This window comes from Vicia villosa, linkage group LG4 (assembly GCF_029867415.1).
Source record: "Vicia villosa cultivar HV-30 ecotype Madison, WI linkage group LG4, Vvil1.0, whole genome shotgun sequence".
Taxonomy (NCBI): domain Eukaryota; kingdom Viridiplantae; phylum Streptophyta; class Magnoliopsida; order Fabales; family Fabaceae; genus Vicia; species Vicia villosa.
This window is the reverse complement of record NC_081183.1, coordinates 116,016,080-116,022,442: the sequence shown is the minus strand read 5'-3', so window position 1 is coordinate 116,022,442 and position 6,363 is coordinate 116,016,080.

Genomic DNA, 6,363 nt, shown 5'->3' with positions numbered 1-6,363 from the left:
GATCATTATTTGGCAGTATAAGTATCAGAAGAGTTGCTAGTATCAGGAAGTTGGATTCTAACATAAGGAAATAATGCAAGAAATAGTTTTATTAGTAGAATAGTAGTCTAGCAGAATTATTGGTCTGTAATAATTAATTAGTGGTAGAGATAATTAGCAGAAGGCTAAGATAAATATTTGTGGTAGTAGAAGGTTGAAAACAGTCCCGAATTAGCCGAATAGCCGAAATAGGCGGTATAATTAGTTGTCCGAAATTTAATGAACATTGACGGGGTAACTAAGATTAATTAGTAGATAATTGTGGTTGTATTGCTTTGTCGAAATTATATGGAATATGCTGACTTACATGTACTGCTGGGTAAGTTGATTCGTCTGGTTTATGGACATTGTTGATTATAGGTCCTATGATCAATGTTGTGTTGTTTGTGTTGATTGGTTCAGTGGGTAGCCTTATGGCATGAATCCTGGTGAATATATGGTGAATATGTCATTGCTATGAATTGTTGTTAAATTGTGTTAAGATGTTGTTGTTATGTAGTTATTGTTGTGTTGTTGTTGATTAAGTTGTAGGCCTCTGGCCAGTGTTGAAGCGACGTCAAGTACCCTTTTTATTGGTACAGTGTTGATAAGTTGCTGTGTAGTGATGTGGATTGTTGTTGTTGTTGTGATTGTTGCATTCATTGCATTTGCATACTAAGTTGTCCTGGATTGACAATTTTTAAGTTGGAGCTATGCTCACCACGTTGGCCTGGACTAACAAAATTAAGTTGAAGGCTTATGCCTTGTTGATGCCTCGATAACCTGGCATGTTTTAAGTTGGGAGTTCTGCTCCAATGGATCCACATGCATATGCACAGTTGAGTCGCATTCGAGTTGTATATGTGTAATTGTTGTTGTTATTGCGTTGTTGATTGAAATTAGTGTTTCTATTAAAGTTGTTGTGGTTGCTATGTTGTTGTGATTATCAAGCAGTTGTCTTGTTGCCGTTACTAAGTCGATGTAATTATTAAGTTGTCATTTTGTTATTGTTGCGAAGCGGTGCATATTTGTATGATTATTATCTAATATATTGATTATCATACTTTTCATTGTATTTTTCGATGTCTCACCCCTTTTACTGATGTTTCCCCTACCATGGAAAATGGACAGGTACTCAAGTATAGCTGTGGATGTTGAAGTATTTTTATGAAGTCGTTAGGTTGCCGTTTGATAAGTCAAAAGGGTCTTGCTCTGATACGTAGCACTCGGGGGGATGAATGTTGTTATTAATTGCTGTCGTTGCTTAAGTCGCTGAAGTTTATGAATAATGTGAATACTTGATTAAGTCATTAATAATAATATTTGAAATTGTTTCCGTTGAGTTAAGAAGTAAAGTTGTTACTGTTAAAAATATGTTTCCGCCGTTTAGTTGATTCAATTGGTTTAATTGAAATACGTTGTTATGAGTTCATCCATGATCTAAGTGTTATGTATCTATATAATTGTGACTCATGTATGTTGTTTAGGTGAAGTAAATGTGACATCTCTTGTATGATTAAAATTTTCCGCATTATGATTTTATTAACATTCGATGGGTAGATTTGGGGTGTTACAATGATGATGATGATAAATTCATCCTTTGGGAGACAAGTTTTTCCCAAATCACAAGAAATACATGATTAAACTCTTTTGAATTCAATGGAAATGAAGTGGGATCTTAGGATCAACAATTGGGATATGACAGTCACAAATAAAACTATTTGAAATATATCAAGATAAATTATCAATCTATTTATTATAGTTATAATTAATTAAATATTATTTAACTAATTTTAATTAAAATAATTTGATTTAAAATTTAATTGTTCCTAATTTCATTAATTTTTTGTGTTAAAAATTAATTCTATATATGTTAAAAATTAAATCTTATTCTGTTAAAAATTAAATAGAAAGTAAACTCATGACTCAAATTGACTTAGATACCTCATCAAATAAATATTATAATACTTTCCTAATAAAGTCATTCATTATTGAAGATGTATTGTAAGCTTTACAATGATACCTTCATATTGAGATTCTTCTTGTGAATTTTGTCTCATTTGTTAATGAGATAAAAATGTAGTAGCAATATCATCTTAGCTTATAATTCCATCCTAAAGGTAAGATTGGTCAACAAATGATTGTATTGATGGAGAAACAAGTGTGAGTTGTGTAAGTTGCACATTGCTTAAAAAAATGAAGGTTGAATACTTTATAAGCACTACTATAAAATACACATTTAACCTTGGACGTGAAATTGATTTAACCTCGGTTACAGAGACGAGGTAACGAATGATGTCATACTAACTTGTTATTTAACCCCTCAATTTTTTAATAACCAAGGGGATAGTTGAAATGGTCATAGGTTCGATCCCCAGTAAATGCATTCTCTCGATTTATGACTAAAACCGAGGAGAATATATATATATAAATTACATTGTTACACAGAATATTAATAAAATAATTTGTTTAGAAACTACATTGTTTACACAAAATATTAAAGTAAAATAAACTGTCAATGAAGAACAAATTTTGATTCCTCGTTTAATATAAATCTTGAGGAAGATCAAATGTTGGATGGAAGTATATTTTAAGTTTGAAAATTTTCATGTTAAATGTTTCATTATCAATTTTTGATATTGAGAATGATTTTATAACAAACGTCTTTTAGAATTCACGCAGATCATTAATGACAGTCTTGAGCGTTGATACTCATTAAACGAACAACAAAGATTTGTGTAAAGACGATGAAGAAACTCAATAAACACACTTATATATCCTCTCGGTTATGAGTCAAAATTAAGGTAAAATGTGTTACATTTAAAATAAAAATACAATGAAATATATTTCATCCCAAACGCCACATTCTTCTCGGTTTATATTAAAAACCAAAGGGAAAAGCTTTTTTTATTTTTAAAATTTCATTGTTCACACAAAATGTAAAAATACTTTGTTTATAATAAATCCATATTTTGACAAATTCGATTCATCATCGTCGTTTTTATTCTTGGAGAACAAAAAATCTTTTTTGTTATCCAAATTTTGTTGCGTACCCCTTGCGTGCACATTCTTTTAAAGTTCAATGGATTGCATGCATCCAACTTCAAATAAGTTATCCGTTCCAACCATTGAAAAATTCTTTTTCTACACTTGCAATCTATCCCAGCAAACTTTTTCAAGCATCTTTAAGTTCTAAGATTTCATTATCTTTAACAAATGTTTTGATGGGAAAAAATTTCACAAGAAAGAGAACAAGATATATAGCGGTGGATGTAGATAGTTTCTTGTGGACTGATGTCTTGACAATATCTTAAGTGTTGTTACTTTATGAATGTAGGCATAGATTCATTGTTATAGCAGTGTAACAAAACCCCTCGGTTCTATTTTAAAATTGAGGGAAAAGGTTTTTCTTTTTTAATTAAAAAATAAAATAAGGAAACCCCTCAGTTTTACTAAAAAACCGAGGTAATATGTTTCAAGAAAAAAAATGTGAATGATAAAAAATTGAAAGTAACATGCCATGTTTCCATTTCAATTTTTTACCATTCATCATTTTTTTTATGCTTGCAATAAAAAGCATGTTTAAGAATAAATTTTTCAATGTTGTCAAAACCGAGGAAAGCAATGTTGTTTTCTTTGATTGACAACATAGGAAGGTTATTCCAAAAATACAACAACAACAACAATATTATGCGAGATAGATTGCAAGGAAAAAAATGTTTGGTTCAAGATAGAAGAACACATAACATTGAAGATTTTTCTATTTTGTTTTCCATTTCAATGAATGATGCGTACAAGTTTGGGGCGGCTGCATATAAGTTAGGTTTAGGGGAAAATCTGTTTAACGAGTATTTTTTTTAAATATGATTATTTAATCCCTCGGTCATAATGGGAACCGAAGGAATATATCATTTAGTTACAAATAAAAAAGAATGTCACCACCTTTAAAGAAATAAAAACATAACATGCATTAGCTAGGATTCAGAGCATGTCTTGAATTTTTTTCTCCTCAGTTATAATCAGAAATCGAGGGAATATTCTAGTTTTTATTTTTAGGGTTAAATATACAAAACTCCCTTTAATGTTAGCGAGTTTTGTTTTAAGCCCCTGTAAAAAAAAGTTTTAGATTTCCCCATGTAATGTTAAGAATCCATGTCTTTAGCCCCTCTGTTGACCAAATGGCATGAAATCATCAATTTTGCTTACTTGGCATATCCACGTGGATTTTCTTTTATTATTTATTTATTTTTTAAAATTCACGTGAAAATTATTAAAAAAAATTGAATTTTTTTATAAATAATTTTATTATTATTTTTATTATGAGAGGTAAATCAAAATTCGCTAATATTGTAGTGGGAAAATAACTTTTTTGTTTTGAATATAAAAATAATTATTATTTGAATTTTTTAATTAAATTACATTTTTGGATATAAAATATTGTTCTTGTTTTGAATTTATGCGTTTGTACTGCCTGCTGGCACTCTCTATTCTTGGTTGTCTTATTAAACCCCATAATATTCCATGAAATTATCATTTATTCAGTAAGGGATCCTTTGAAAGGTCATCACAAACCCCCAAGGAGCCAAATCCATTAGAACATGTTATCTGGTAATTTCGTCCTTCTTCCATAATTCGCTTGCGTGTGTCTCTCACCCCCTGTTAACTACAATCCATTTGCTTGCATCATGTGGCTTCCATTCCTTGATAGGCTGCTTCTTCTCTTTATGGAATTTATGACTTACCCTTTAACATTTATCACAATATTGGGGCCTCCATTCATACTCCACCTTTTGCTGAATTTTCTTTCCATTAATGTCCTTGATGGTGATCGTTTTACACAGCTCCTGTGTCACATCCACTTCCACCAAGATTTAGACATAGGTTACTCTTAGCTTACCCATTGTGCACTCATCTGTGAACATAGGCACTACGCCAAAAAGAGTTTTAGGCAGCGCCCCATAGACAACGTTTATTTCCAAAAGCGTTGCTATAAGTTAAAAAAACACGGAACGTATATACGAAATTAGTGCAAAAGCGTTGCTAAAAGGCCCACCTTAGAAAGCGCTTTCTTAAAGCGCTGCTAAAAGGCCCACTTTAGAAAGCGCTTTACCAAAGCGCTGCTAAAGGCCCACGTTAGAAAGCGCTTTCCCAAAGCACTACTAAAGGCCCACTTAGAAAGCTCTGCTAAAGCCCAACTAGAAAGTGAAAGCGCTGCTAAATCTATACTTTAGAAAGCGCTTTACAGAAGCGCTGCCTAAACTCAATTAAAATTAAAATTAAAAAAAAAAGATTATAATCAGTATCGTTACGTTCTAATCTCCATGTTATCGTTCTTCTTCTCTAAAACGATAAACCCTAGCATTTTGAATCCACGAATTTGTTCTGTACCTTAGCTTCTAAATCCACGAACCCTTCTGAATCCCACGAAACTTGCGAATTTCTTCTTTCTTCTCACAAAAATACCTTTAGCAAATTCGAAGAACCCTAATTGGACCCACGACACTGATTTTCATCTTCTGCAAAATGAAACTGCAATCTTCTGGATTTATATCTTCTTCTTCTTCGGCATTAGAGGTATGTCTCCTTTCTTCTGGGTTTATATCTCCTTTCTTATGTTTTCTTCTGCGTTCTTCTGGGTTTAGGCAATCTTCTGCAATCTTCTGGATTTATATCTTCTGCAAAACCAAGTTTTGTTCATTGTGTGAAATTCGGTTGCTCACAATTTGATCTCTAACTTATTATTTTGTATTTTTTGATATTTTTATTGTAAATTTTTCGTTTTTGAGTTGTTTTTTCTGCTTATGGTGAACATTGATTTTAGTTCTTCTGATTGTTTGAATTATTGAATAACGCTGTTTTGACTTTTTGACTTGAAATTTTCAATGAATTGTAATTGTATTTCTACTATTAATTGTTAATTTCTTTTGAGTTGGAGTCATGCCGAAACGTTAGAATAAAAAAGTGTATTTTGAAGTTTATACTTAATTCTTCATTTAGATATAGATGTAAAAACTTGTTTTTTACACTTGCATGTATGATTAAATTGTTTACCTTTTTATGTTGGTTATCTTGGTTTTATATTACATGGTTATTATGTGATGTTAAAAGTAGTTGATCACTGAATTTGATTACCTCTGTTTCGAGACATTCACAAATTTTGTGCATGCACTATTTAACCCTAAAAGGGTTGTTTTGTCTCCTTTTGGATTAACCATGCAAAGTTACGCCTTATATTTATTGGCTTGTTGTTTACTGTTGTATGATGTAAGCTCCGTTATGGACTTGATTGAATCTTTCGTGAGGTTGTTTTATTCGTTAAAGAATATTCATTTTGAACCTTTAGTG